Source organism: Macaca fascicularis, chromosome 3, assembly GCF_037993035.2.
Source record: "Macaca fascicularis isolate 582-1 chromosome 3, T2T-MFA8v1.1".
Taxonomy (NCBI): Eukaryota; Metazoa; Chordata; class Mammalia; order Primates; family Cercopithecidae; genus Macaca; species Macaca fascicularis.
Window position 1 is genome coordinate 114,486,857 of NC_088377.1, and position 15,612 is coordinate 114,502,468.

The following is a 15,612-nucleotide window of genomic DNA, read 5'->3' on the forward strand; positions in this document are numbered from 1 at the left end:
GACTATGTAAAGATTCAATGATTCAAACTATGACATCCTGTTTCCTGTAAGATAATATTGGGAAAATGCATTGTCCTAATGTTTGAACAAATATGAGTGTTGCTTGACAGAACTCACTGGTCAATTCCAAATTAATACATTCTTAGAAAGATGCTGAAGTGATTTAAAGTTAACAAAGTAAATTACATATTTGTGTGAAAGAGTAAATTTTTTGTAAAATTCATGACTTGTAGTGCTTAGCACTGTATTCTGATATGTCCTAAAATTGGATAATAATTTCCTGAAATCCTAATGAGATAAATATTTAGTTAGCTTTCTTTACCAAGTTCTTACTGGTCAGAAACTTGATGCGCATATTTCTATTACAGAATTACATAGCAATTGGGTTATGTATTATTGATTTTACTATTTATTCTAGATTTAATTACAGATAGATAAGGAGAATGCTACATATGCCAAATTCAAGCATATTTAAAATAGTAAGGTCAAAAAGAGAAATATACATGGAACAGAGAAACCAAGACTGCCAAGCAACATATTATTATTTAACATCAAAGTGATAATTTTTTCAAAACTCCACAATACCATCCCAGCATATGGAAAAAACAAACCAGATTTTTCCTTTTTTTTTTTTTTTTTTTGAGACAAAGTCTCACCCTGTCGCCCAGGCTGGAGTGCAATGCTGCCATCTCGGCTCACCGCAACCTCCGCCTCCCAGGTTCAAAGGATTCACCTGCCTCAGCCTACTGAGTAGCTGAGATTACAGGTGCCCGCCACCATGCCCAGCTAATTTTTGTATTTTTAGTAGAGAAAGGGTTTCACGATGTTGGCCAGGCTGGTCTCGAACTCCTGACCTCATAATCCACCTGCCTCGGCCTCCCAAAGTGCTGGGATTACAGGCGTGAGCCACTGCACCTAGCCACATTATTTTTAAGGTAGTATGTCTCTCTCTTTCTTTTCATTTAAAGAAAATTCCCCATTTGTATTCACCTTCTGTGACTTCCAAAAATATAACTGTTTTCATAATTTTTGCCATTTCCAACTATTTCTCAATTATCCACTCAATATATACTGAGCCCAGACAAGTACCAAGTGATGACAACATAATCACTTTCTTTCCTTCAACTTAAATTTCTTAAGGATTGTTTCTTAGGACAAAGAAAATAAACAAAGCAAAACATTTTCATTGTCTTTGCTTCTCTTTTACATAGCTGCATTACTTTTTTTCCTGTTCGTATCTAGATAAACCCTGCATCTATTTTCTCTTTTCTTGCTGTCTTCTGGATCCTCTGCTGCTCTGATGAAACAGTCTCTGTACTGTTAACCACATCCTTCCCTGGGGCCTTTCTCAAATATTATCTTCCACAATATCTCTACTTGAAATTCTTCATCACCCATGTCCAGAATTTTTCTCTCCTCGTGGCTTTCTGGATATTGTGCTCGCTTGCTCCTTGCCTCTCTAATCATTTCTCTGACAAACCTTCCTTATGAGGTTTCATCCTTTTCTTTCTTCCTGAGAGTAAGACTACCTCCAGGAGGAGCCATTGTTTTTGTATGGTCACTCTACGTCATCTCAGAAAGCTTATTTATAATCATAGTCTTAATGATCGTTTGGCAATCAAGTCTTAATTTTATCCTTACTTCGAATGCAAATTCCAACTCATCAAATAAAGGAATATATTAAATATGCAACCATCCACTTGAATCGTATGTATTAAATACATAATACATAAGCACTCACCACTTTCCTCTCTAGCTAGATCCTTTTTGATATTTCTAATTCTGTCGGGGGATGGACTGCATGGCCACCAATAACTACTTTTTCAATCCTAAAATACAATCAGTTGATAATTCTTACCTAACTTTTTGCCTCAAATACTGCACAAGCATTCTCTCCAAATGAAATTTCAGACTCCTTTCTAATTTGTGCTGTTTTATCTTCCTAGAGACCTTTTGTAGATGACTCTAACATGTATAGTCTCTCTTTCTCTCTTTTTCTCTCTCCCCACTCTCCTCCCTCTCTCCATTTATGAATTACAGAAGACTATATATATATTCTCGTACTATTGTCTAGCTACCTTTTATGTGTAAATCTTATCTTCCTAGAAATCCAACAAGTTTTCTCAGGAGAGGAATCTGTCTACACTTTTAAAATCTGTCTGTACCTTTATGACTGAGCACCGCATTAGATCTTCCACTGGAATTTTATCTAGTTTTATTTTACTTGAATTATTAGATGATTAACAATTTTCTTGCACAGCTAGATTAGTGTTTAGTAATTAAAGCTAACATACAAACCTGAAATGTCTTAGTAATCATTTATATATAATTTATATGTACTTAAAATAAAATTATGAAGTCCACATGGGAAAAATTGAACCAGAAAAATATGTTTTGATAGACAGTTGCCACTTATTTCAAATAAGAACCACTATAACCAAATGCTGGTGAATGTAATAATGTGTGTATGCTTTATTGCCTACTGAAGTAAGCATTGGTCCCTGTTTTACAAATGTATAGAAATACATTTTATATTTCAAATTATATTTGTTGATTTTTACCCTGGGATTTTCACTATAGAAATAAATTATTAAACTGATTTCATAATTTTTATTTGCTCTAAACATACTAGTAGAATATACATGGTTTATATGTAAATTATCACTCAGATAAATCAGTAATACTTGTCTTCAAGAAATATAGAATGATTTTTATTTTATTTACTAATTCTGGCCCTGTATTGACATATTTTGACTAAAGATATAATGTCTTTATGGCATACGGTTAGTGTTATTTGCAGGTCATATAATTGTTAAAACCTATCATGTTAAGAAAACAATTTTGGGCCTTTGTGCTAAACACATCCACCTATAAACTCTATTATTTCAAACTCACACACATTGATGAAGGCAGTCTTCTTTACTCTTTCTACTGATTCAAATGCTAATGTCTTCCAGCAACACCCTCATCAACACACCCATTAATAATGTTTTACCAGCTATCTGGCCATTCCTTAGCTGAGTCAAGTTGATACATGACATTCACCATCACAATTCACCTTTGTCTACTTGGCACCCACATGCACGTCCTTTAACCATACTTAGTTTCCAAATAACGACAATTAACAAGGCCATAATTCTGCCTTACATAATACAACTATCTTGCATAAAATAAAAAATCCACTAATCCCTTCCAGAGGAGATACAGTCCTTAAGTAATATTTATCCTTCTGATATTTTATAACTTAAATACGATGATGTAAAATTAACAATACTAAATACTGATATAGAGTCAAATATCTTATGTTACATAATAGGAGAATGAGAGAAAAAAGAAAACAAGTATATTTGCTTAATATATATATATATAAGCAAAATATATTAATAACAAAATAAGGAGGAAATACACATGAAAAACTTTTGGTTTCTGTAACTGGTCCTGTTGTCATAGCTGGTGTTTATAACTACCTACTCTTCTACACGCCCTTTGCTTCAGCACGAACCTTAGCTGGTCATGGTTTTTTACCTGGTGGGGAGACCCAAACCATTCCTTTATAGTTTGGGCCATTAGTAGTCCTGTTCAGATGAGGTTGTTGTAGCTTTCCATTAACGTTGAGCACAGGCATGGTAATACTAGCAGAAGTCCTAGGGAAGCATCTATATTTAAGGTATACTCATTTTTACCTCCATTGTGGAGTAGGCCAATTTCCTTTTGGTAGTCCAGTTCAATTTCCCTAGTCAACACCAAAACTCCCTTCTTGTTGTCTCAGAGGCATGAGTTGCCCAAAGTGTTAAGGAGGCAGTCTTAACTTCCAGTTCATTAGAATCACTGTTGCGTCTCCTAGTGGAAGCATTCCTCCCTCTGGGACTAAGACCTCTGGGTGAGCAGAGCACAAAGTCATGGTAACAAAAATATATTTTGCTAATAGGTCACTAGGGGTAATTGCGAGTGGCACCACTCTCATTTCTACTTCTGAATTCCTGGACCTGTGAATCCTTAGTATAGAAAAAACAAAACAAAACAAAACCCAAAAACAAAACAAAACAAAACAAAAAACACCATTCATTGAATGCTGATTCAGAGCATGTGTAGCCTTCTGGAGAACTTGGCCAAGTGGTATTGTCACCTAACTAGCACTGTAACTGAGTCTTCAAAAGGCCAAACTACCATTCTATCAAGGCAGCTGTTTTAGGATGGTTGGAGACATGGTAAAACTAGTGAATTCCATGAGCATGAGCCCATTGGCACACTTTTTTTGCTGTGAAGTGAATTTCTTGATCAGAAGCAATGCTGTATGGCATATCGTGACAGTGGATAAGGCATTTTATAAGTATACAGGTGGTAGTTTTGGCAAAATCATTGCCTGCAAGGAAGGAAAATCCATATCTAGAGTTGAGTTTTGTCCAGTAAGGACAAAATGTGGACAGTTTCATAATGAAAGTGATTGAATGGAATCAACCTGCCATCAGGAAGCTGACTGGTCTCCTCAGGAAATGTTGCCATCTTGTCTCTTAACTGCTACTTAAATGTCACAATTATTCAAGTGTTTCATGAAAACTATTGTCAAATATGTACACAAGTAGTATATATTTGCATTCTTGATATCTTCTTTGGAAATGTTGATGAGAAATTAATTTATAGTATAAATTTATTGTACTCACCTTTAAACCCAAGCCATATCTGACCTATTAAAAGTTAAATATATGGCCTACTTTAGAGTCAAATATTCTGATCACTATGTTAATATATATTAAAAAAAAAACTCCTGTTATTACAGTCACAATGTATCAAATACAATAAAAGTTTTTAATACAGACAAAAGAAGTCAAGGTCAAAAGAGAGATACACTATTGACTGTCAGATAAGATGATATGATTTCCTCCATCTGAATTAATCAGGATCATCTAGAGAAACAGAGCCAACATAATACAAAAACACAAACACAAACACACAAACAAATACAGAGAGGTTTATTACGGGAATTTGCTCACGTGATTATGGAGGCCAAGAAGCCCCACGATCTGCCAGCTGGAGAAGCAGGAAAGCCAGTGGTGTAAGACGTTTGGGTCAAAAGGCCTGAGAACCAGGAGAAGCCATGATGGAAATCTTCGTCAAAGTCCAAAGGCCTGAGAACCAGGAGTGCTGATGTCCAAGGGCAGGAGATAATACATGTCCCAGCTCAGTGAGCAAATGTGCCCTTTCTAAGCCTTTTTGTTCTATTTTTGCTGCAGCTGTCCCCTTTAGGGTGGTGCCTGAGTATTACGCAGAACATCTGTTAATCAGGCCCTAGTCTTCTCTTCTTCTGTCAAGTGATCATCGGGAACTCCATGAGACCACAGGTGCAGGCTGGGAGAGAGAAGCCAGGGTAGCAGAAGCGGAGACCAGGAGCATTTGGGCCACTTCTTCATGTAACTGACTTGTGCCTTCACAGCTGCTAGGGCCAGATCACAAATATACCACTTCTATTTGATGATGGAGTGTTATTTCACACAGCAACTTGATGGGTTGGTGGTCAGATAACACCCAGTTCATGGTGGGTAGCTCAGGTCACATAGTTACTTGGTAGCCCATTTTTATACCTGGGGAAACATGAACCTCTTTTCCTTATAACTGCAATTTTTGCCACAAAGCTTTCAGTTTCATCATCATTTTGCAATGAGAAATATATATTCAGCTGGGTGTGGTGGCTCAAGCCTGTAATCCCAGAACTTTGGGAGGCCAAGGCTGGCGGATCGCCTGAGCTCAGGAGTTCGAGAAAACCCTGACCAATATGGTGAAACCCCGTCTCTGCTAAAATACAAAAAAAAAAAAAAAAAAAAACTAACTGGGTGTGGTGGCGTGTGCCTTTTGTTTCAGCTACTCGAGAGGCTGAGGCATGAGAATTGCTTGAGCCTGGGAAACAGAGGGTGCCGTGAGCCAAGATTGTGCCACTGCACTCCAGCTTGGGTTACAGAGTGAGACACCATCTCAAAAAAAAAAAAAAAAAAAAAAAGAAAAAAAAAGAAAAGATCAAATTATTCCTAGTGTATAGGCTAATTATTTTATAAGAAAATGTTTTTTATATATGGTTTCTCATGGCATGAACCAAAAAGTTATTTTAAAGTATAAGAATGACTGATGCCTTAGTGAATTATGGGACTTTAAGGTAATATAATAATTTATAGCCAGTCTAAAATATTTGCTATTTACTTTCCTTAAATGGAAATTATTGGCCAGGCATGGTGACTCACACCTATAATCCCAGCGGTTTGGGAAGCTGAGGTGGGTGGATTAGTTAACCCCAGGAGTTCGAGAGCAGCCTGGGCAACATAATGATACCTCCTCTCTACAAAACATTTTACAAATTGGCCAGATGTGGTGGCATGTAGCCATAGTCCCAGCTACTCGGGCAGCTGAGGTGGGAGGATTGCTTGAGTCCAGGAGATTGAGGCTGCAGTGAGCCAAGATTGCACCACTTCAGCCTGGGGGATGGAGCAAGGCCATGACTCAAAAAAAAAAAAAAAAAAAAAAAAAAAGAAAAGAAAAAACAGTTACTGGGACAATAAAATATTAATATTTGATACAAATAATTTGATATGAATTAGAGAACTCCATTTTTCTCCATCATCAAATTAGTTCCTTCTAGATATAAATATGTATTAACTGAGGTCACTTAGAAATTTTGGGTCAAAATATTAACAGCCCAATTAACTTTGTAATTTTATCAGGTTTGTTGACTATATGAAATTTAAATTTTGTCACAGCCTCTTAACAAATTACTACTAATTTCTAATTTAACTTGTGAGTTTATAGGTCATTCATATGCTGTAAATAGCCCTTGAATTATTCTTTTTAAATAAAGAAGATTGAATCAGATGATCTCTAAAGTCGCTTCCATCTAAGTCTAAGCTTTGTTTTTAACTTTACGTTTCAATGGACTTTAAGTACAGTTTAAGCTCTCATTATGCCAAGAGTATTTTCATATTAGAGACATCAATAACAGTATCTAAGTCGTTTGTGAGAGAAAGAGAGAGAGAGAAGAGGTGAGGGAGTAAGGGGGGAAGATAAGGATAGGGAGAGGAAGAGGAAGAGGATATTTACTACAAATGGATGTTAAACTGTGTTTTTTTCATGCAATATTTTTAGTATTAAGGAAAGACTATTTCTTTGGTTATGTATTAGAAATTTGAATGTGCTTATTTTTGGATTGTTAGTTAAATATTTGTATTTTGCAAAATGGTATCAACTCAGGAGAAAAAGTAACACTCTGAGTTTCATTTGAAATTTTGTGTAAAAATCTCAAGACCCTGAAACTCTGTAAACTTGTGCTTTAGCACTGCAGCAGCTCATGCCTCATAGGTAATAGAAGGTGTCATGTGACACTCTGAACTCTTCCTTGTCATCCCTTCATTCGAGAACACTTGCTGCCATTCTGACTCCCACTAAAGATTAGACCCTATCATAGCAAAAAACCCCAAAAATGTCCCTGCCCCAGTCTCAACTTTTACACTTGGGAGAAGAATTGGTTTCCGTTTACCATAACTCAAACTATTAAATAGCTATATTTGTCTAAGACAACACCCTGGTTTATACCCCCAGATACTACCAACCAGCCAGTATAAACTCTTGGTCTTAAGTATAATGCACTCCATATGCTTCACCTTACTCAGAGGCAGACCATTGAATCATTCACATTTGAGTTGGCTCGGATTAGTGCCAAATTGGAGATAGCAGAACAATACAATTTTAGAGTAATGGATGTTATTTAGAAAGAGAAACAACAGTTTCAAAGGCAAAGATTCATTAAAGATAATCAAGGCCTTTAACACAGCTGCTGGCCAATGAAAAATTATGTGATAATTGTGTCTATACATAATGGATTTATTTAACATGTGAAAACTTGGCTTGAGCCACTACAGATTTTTTTCTAATACATAGGACATCTTTTAAATATTTAGAAAAAACAAAGGCATTTTCCTGATAATAAAGTGTACACATTCACTATAAAAAAATTATAAAACTATTTTAAAACTGTTAGAAACAATACAAATACCCACTAATCTCACCAACTAGAGATAGTATTAATAAGCTCAAATTGTTGTCATTTTGAGTGTGTCTTTGAAATCAAATATATATACAATAAATACAACAGAACACGTATGGTGTGAGTGTATTTGAATCATATGGTTGTAACCTGCTTTCTTTCTCAGCATTATATCATGATTGACTTTCTATATTCTTTATTTTATAACATGATTTTTAATAGTTATGCTCTACTTATGATTTATCATAATTTATTTAATCCATTTTATTTGACATATTTCAATATAATAAGTATCACTTCAGAGATATACTTGTATGTACATCATTTGAGATATCCAATTATTTCCATTCACTATATTAATTCATCTGCAATTATTGGATTAAAGTCAGCATTTTACTTACTCTTAAAATTTCCACTATATAATGTGTTCTAATTACACTCTTCCCAGAAGTGTACAACATTTATTATTTTCCAAAATCCTTGTCATCATAACCTATTTGTTTTTTAATGGTTATCAATTTGCTAGGTGGGAAATGCTATCTTTTTTAACTTTCATTTTTATTACAAATAAGTTTCCAGTAGTTTAATATTTCTTGATCATAAATAGTTCTACTTTGAAAATACAGTAATTCATGTCCTTTACTCTCTTTTTATTAGACTCTGTTTTTCTAGCTCTGAATTCTGTGGGGATTTGATTTTTCTAGATTCCACTAATTAACATTTTGCTGTTCAGGCCTTACAGAGAAGTCTCTGTTTTTTAAAAAATTGACTCTTGATAAATACAAGGGTATTAGATTAAATTTTTCTGCATTAGAAATATTTCTACATTCATAGTTTTAGGCAATCTATCTTTATATGTTAAACAAAACTTAGACAACTGGAAAGAATTTATAACTAAACAGCTGAAGAGAAAAATAAAGGAAAATAGGGTGTGGTGGCCCACGCCTGTAATCCCAGAAGTTTGGGAGGCCAAGGTGAGAGGATGGCTTGAGGCCAGGAGATTGAGACCAACTTGAGCAACATGGTAAGACTCATCTCTATAAAACATTTTTAAAAATTAGCTGAATGTGGTGGTACACACCTGTAGTCCCAACTACAATGGAGGCTGAGACAGGATGATCACTTGAGCTCAGGAGTTTGAAGCTGCAGTGAGCTATGATTATACCACTTCACTCCAGACAGAGGAAGAACTTGCCTCTGAAAAAAATAAAAATTAAAATAATGTTGCTCAAATATTTGCCCCAAGAATGTACCTATCAAATGAGTTAACAGACCAAGAAAACACAGGCATAGCATTTGAGGAGCCATTTCACTGGCTGTATTACATATATTGGAGAAATTCGTGTTTGGTTTTTAGGTTGTGTCTCAAGATCCATTTGTTTCTTTGTAGGTGCCACTCATGAGCCTGTGGGCTGTGAGGAGAAGGGAAAAATCACTGAGCAAGTGGTGCTTGGTGCCCCTGATCTGTGCGCATCCTGATTGCTCTGGTTCTCACCGCCCTTACATAGCTGTGTGCTACAATGCGTTTCCTAAAAACAAACAAACAAACAAAAACCCAGAGGTTTCTTCTGATATTTAAGGTTTGGAAACTTCTCCTTCAGAAGGTTCTCATGTCTTTATTTTATATTATACTTTAGTCTATAATGTGTTGACCTTTAGTATTTATTTATCTATAGTCTTTATTCTACATTTACATTTTGTTTTATGAAATTATACTGTAAATCACCACAAAACATTTCTGGAAGTGGAGATTCAGTTGTAAAAGAATGTACATTCTAGTCAGCATTAAGCCGTACATTGCGCTTATTTTCAGCATAGCTTATATATACCCACTATATGAATCAAGCATAAATGATGTAAATAGATGTTAAATCTTAAGTTCTATGTTATTCATTTTATGAGTATTTTATTTCATTGTTAGTATGCTCATTTATTTGGAGTTAAGTGAGTTGCATATTACACCATAATTGAGGTTAGGGCTAGTCGTGTAGTTATTATCTCACTAAACCTCTATTGTTACAGGACTGTTCATTATTTTTGAACTAATGGCTAGATCCTGTACAACCTAAAATCAAATTCCACTATAAATTTATCCAAAGTGCTTTAGATAAGAAATGACACATGACTTTTTCTTTAGAACTTAATAGTTCTTTTGGCCATATGAAGCATTTTTGTCAGGCATCTCAAATTCCAGGTTTTATAAGCCAAGAGTTTTTGTTTTCCTATTACTTTGAAGGAAGTGGAAAAGTCAAGTGAAATATGTACAACCTAAATGTATAATCATTTAATTAAAAATGTTGATAACTAAAGTCACATTTATCTTTAGCATATTCTTTATTTGATTAACAAGTGTTACCAGTGGAGAGTGTCCAGGTTCCTGGCATTTTGGACAAAAAGCACAAACAAAACCACGGAGGAAGAGCACAGAGTTATTGAAACAAAAGTACATCCCACAGAGTGGGAGCAAGATTGAGCAACCTGCTGGAGACCACTGGTTACAGAATTTTCTGGGGTTTAAATACCCTCTAGAGGTTTCCCATTGGTTATTCGGTTTACACCCTATGTAAATGAAGCAGTGATCGGCGACCAGTCTGACTGGTCGCGGGAGGGGACCAATCAGAGGTACGTTTCATTTTTCATCTTCCAGGCAGAAAGGCGGCAGGTTGCAAAGGGAGTATAGCCTCTGATCCTTTTGTTACTTGGGTGAGGAAAGTTGGGGTTTTCCTTTAGATTTAGTACTAGGAAGTCAGTGTGAATTGGCTTTAGGTTTCCTGTCTCCAGACCCTACTATCCTGCCTCACAAGCATTTATGAAATCTTGCTCTAGACAAGATGTCTCAAGGTATTAGAGTGTTATTTGGGAGAAAAGGTGGAATGAATGGTTAGATATATGTAAATACTTCAAAATTTTCTTACAAAGCTTGTTTTAGACAGTGTGCCTTCTTTTTAGAACATGGACCTGAAAATTGATGATAATGATGATAATAAAAATTAACATAAAGATAGTATCTATCATTTATAAATATACTATACATCAATTTACTTGCCAGTTGAGTAACATAGTTTATATAATTTGTCAACATGAAGCTATAGAAATAAACATCGTTTTTTTTAGAGATGAGGAAACCTAGACACAAAAATATTAATTAACCTGGCCACAATCAAAGTGTGGAAAACTGACAAAAACAAGACACAAACCAAAGTATCCTCTTCAGAGACAATGCTATAAATCACTATAAAATAAATAGTATTGGCTGCAAAAATATATAATGTCTCACTGGGAATAAGTCTGATTTACAGAGATTGGCATCACAACTGCTGTCACAATACGACTGCAGACACTGTGGGCAAATCCTCAAAGAATCTGAAACACTGTCATTGCATATGGACACAACTGTTGTTCTAATTCCAGTGAAAATTAGAAATGAACCTCTGCTCAAGGGCAAAAAACAAAGCAACAATTATAAACCAAAAAGAAGCAAGCAAACAAAACACAAAGCAAAACAAAAACCTGAAGCTGCGATGAGCATATAATTAGTTAATTTTTCTTTGCAGTTGTAGAAGCAGTTACATTTTCCTGATGTGGCCCAACGCTACACGGGTACTAAAATCTTGTGTAAAGTGAAACTCTTAGATCTAAATGTACTATTAAGTATATGTATTGAGCTCTCATTTTGTGCCAAACACTATGACAGAAAACATCAACATAAGATGCCATCAAGAAATAAGAAGTATAGAGTTTAGTGGTGTGAAGTAGGCCTAGTAGGAGTACATTTGAAGTTTGTCAAAACCTGTTGTAACAGAAACATTTACTGCTCACCAAATAGCCATGTGCTTCAGAATATTTTCTGGTCCTCTCGCAGGTATGCATGGCTTTGTTCTGGTCCATGAGCTGTGAGCAGAAATGGCACCTACCACCTCTGCCTTGAAGTATGTAACACCAGGCATGTGACCCTCCACCTCTTTTTTCCCCTGCTGTGAGATCTTGGAGATACATGCTGAGAAGACTGATTCACAATGCCAACTGCTGCCTGGAGAGCCAACCATCTTGTGCCACAATATGCAGGCAATTTTTCCAAGGCAATAAGACGTAGAGGTAAACTTGTGACAGCATTGTCTAGTTCATCCTGAATAACATACCTGGCTCTTCTTTTTTCAAAAAGGACATTGCCAACCAAGCTCTTTTAAGTGTATCAACAGTTAATTAACAGTGATGCTCCTGATGCACAAAGGAATAACAGGCGTCTTCACATAGGGGGTTTTGCTGTTTCAGGAATTTCCTGTGTTTCCTTGAGATCTTGTTCTGGAGGTTTCCAGGTGTGGTATCACATTGTGAAGCTCCTAATCATGGGGTCAAGAGGATCAACTTACAGAGAGACTTTAGGTCCTACATCATTTTGACAGATATATGTAATTTGGTACCTATTTGCAAGGGGAGGGAATAAAAGAAAGAAAAAGTTAAATGACATCCTCTAGCTTAGCACTGTCCAATGTAAACTACATAGGTCATTTTAAGTTTTCTGGCATCTGCCTGAAAAAAGTAAAAAATAACAGAAGTTAATTTTAATAATATATTTTATTTAGCCCAGTGTATCCAACCATGGTTATTTTAACGTGTAGTCAATGAAAAACTTCATTAATTTCATAAGAAGTCTTTGAGATCTGGTGTGCATTTTAATCTTAAAATGGATCTTAATTTGGAAAAGCCACATTTCAAGTGCTCAATAACCACATGAATCTGTGTTCCACAGTGAGGTCTAGATGTAACTTAAATTTGTTAAACATTTGTTGAGCTTATGCCAGTCATCATGGTAAGTATGTTCACAGCATCGTCTAAATTGTTTATTATAATATTCTCTTGAGTTAAGAAATGAATATATCCACAGAATCAGAAAGTGACGGAGCTAAGATCCAAATCAATTCTCCACCCTGCCTCTGAAGATGGAGGAATGCTCTAGGCAACTACAGGATCATGGGACCCCTCTATAAGTCAAACAAGAAGAGTGAGGCCCCCAAAGAAAGTACTGACTGGTGATGGAGAGGATTATGGAGTTAATGAACATTAAATAAGTATAATTGGTAATCATCAAGTAAATACTGCACTTGATGATTGACTGCATGGGGGAAAAGGAGAAGGAAGGAGGGGCCTGGCAATTGCGGGTTCCTACTTCTGACTTAAGCAACTGACTTGTCAATAAGTCTATTTAGAGAGAGACTGACATGGACTTGCTCACTTAAAATTGAGATTTAGCGATTTTTGATCACTGGAATTACCAGTACAGTACAAGGAAAATAACCCACTCTTTTGGTTCTAGCCACGGCTATATTTGACACAAATACCAGATTATAGTGATCTGACAATTGCTTTTTAAGAAAAATATTGTTCACATAGACATGAATCAGCAAGTCTTTAATACTGTTACAGAAAGAGAAACACCAATAGCTAATTCAATAACCTTAGATTTACAGTGCATAACATTTACAAGCTTCTAATGTGCTTCTTCATATCTTTCTTCTCTAAAAATACACACTAGGCTTTATCACCACATGTGCAACAGTGAACATTTTTGCAGTTTTATACTTATGTGCTTGTCTTTGGTTCTGGAAGGATTCCAAGTGGTGCTACCTGGTCCTGAGATCTTTGCCTGTTGGGGTCTATCTGATGAAGGTATGATCAGATCTTAAAACCCAAAAGGACTCATCTTTCAACTCTGATCAAATCACATCATTAACTGTAAGAGGTAGGATACCAGAGGTAACCAAGAACAAAATTTATAGAAATTCAAACATTTCATAAGCTGTTGACAGGTAGTACTGGCCCACAGATGATAACTATGATGAATAAAATAATTAACCTGGAAGGTCATAAATGTGCTATTTTTATTGCTCTATAGTTACTATATCAAAGGAATATTCTTAAAGTTGTTTGCAATAAATGGAGGTATTATTATATTTGACTATGGGTCAAGTCTATTTAATTTGACCTTGAGTATATTTTCAGAGAAACATTACCGTCACTTTAACCAGCCACTTAATCATCTTTAGTAAGTTATTTGCAGAAATACTGCTTCAGATTACTAATCTGATGTCCTAAATTAGATGAAAAACCCATCAGTTTTCTTTTACTCATAAAGTCCATTTTCAACATCAGTTGTCAGTTTGATTCTATTTTATCACGAAGTATTACAAGATTATTTTGACCTCTTCAGTCACTGTTCTCTTTTTCTACCCATTAGTTTTTTTATACCCTCAAGAATGAATCGTTAGAAGTGGAATTGGACCAACATAAGGTCCCACAACTTTGAGCTTATAGTACAAAGGTCATGCATAATGCATGTCCGGGCGGTGCGGGGGGGAGAATCTTTTCTAGTCACTCTAAGGGTTGAAGAGGTTGTATCTAGTATTTATACAGTCTTATGTAATATAGAGAAAGCTTTGTTTTGATCACAGGCCCTTTTGTGGATGAAAACAACTGTTAGCTGGTAGTATGAGAAATTGCCTTTTCCTGGGCCTTTGAGCTCAGAGCTGGTATTCCTCCTGGGTTCTGGTTGGTGTTCGGTACAGAATTTCCTTACTTGTGCTTTGAAGTGCTCTAGAGTGCAGTTGGCCCAAGACTTCTTTTTTTTTTTTCCTCAGACACTAACAGCTGTTGAAAACCAGCTTATTCCCTTCCCATATACTATGAACCCAACTTAGCAGAAATCATCCTCTAAAAATAGATACAATTTAGAAAAACCTTTTGATTATAATGAGTTTCAGGTTACAAATTTGTAAGACGAAAAGGCAGTGATTTTTCAGAACTTCAGATATTCAATAGCCTGTGCATATCTAAGCACTGATCACATCTATATCCACATTTCATATTAATTATTTGAAACAGTTTCTCAGATTAGTAATATTTCATTATTACTTCTATCAAAAATATATATGCCATGCAGTTAAATATGAACCTTTCTGATTATTTATTTTTAAAATTCCAATTAAACTAAGATATGAATCTGGAATCTTTTTATCATGATCATATGTGGCTTACAATTTATGTATTAACAAATTTAAAATTATTTTTAATATCTTTAAGCTTATCTCGCTTTCTGTCTTTCCACCTGCTAAATACTCTTCTGATTTTTTTTTGGCTCATTCTGACCTTCTGTTACCTTTCTTGGTTCTTACGTTAATTAAAACATGGGCAGACAGTTGTCATTTAATCATTTCATCCTTGTTTTGATCCATTTCCATATGGCCATCGCCTTGTATGAAATACTCCGTATCACTCTCAAAATCTTCGAAAAAAAACCTGTCCTCCATCAAGTACTATTATAATGTTAAACTCTCAAAAATATGCTTTTATAAGAGATCATGTATTTGGCCTTAACTTTTCATTTTGTTTGGTATACAAATATACAACATTTTTCCTTTATTCCTGAAAAAGAATGTTGACATAAAAGGCAGCTGGTGTTTCTTTGTTGAGTCTGAATCATATAAAATACGAGCATGCAATTAAATATTTTGGAGAACTATACTAACAGCTAAAACACAGAGGTTTTTAGTAATCCAAATCATAAACCTGAGCTCAAAATGGAAAAGCCACTT

General features: G+C 35.4%; 1 long non-coding RNA gene across 6 annotated transcripts in view; it reads right to left on the bottom strand.

Moving 5' to 3' along the window:
* The window catches only part of LOC102139605 (uncharacterized), a 50,528-nt gene that overhangs the window by 29,072 nt on the left and 5,844 nt on the right, over positions 1–15,612 (bottom strand). For all 6 annotated transcript variants that reach the window (XR_012433219.1, XR_012433218.1, XR_010585750.2 and 3 more), the window contains exons 2-4: positions 11,843–12,444; positions 9,105–9,220; positions 4,992–5,579 (exon numbers count right to left, since the gene is read on the bottom strand). This is a non-coding gene — a long non-coding RNA (uncharacterized lncRNA). The remainder of the gene's footprint in view (positions 1–4,991; positions 5,580–9,104; positions 9,221–11,842; positions 12,445–15,612) is intronic.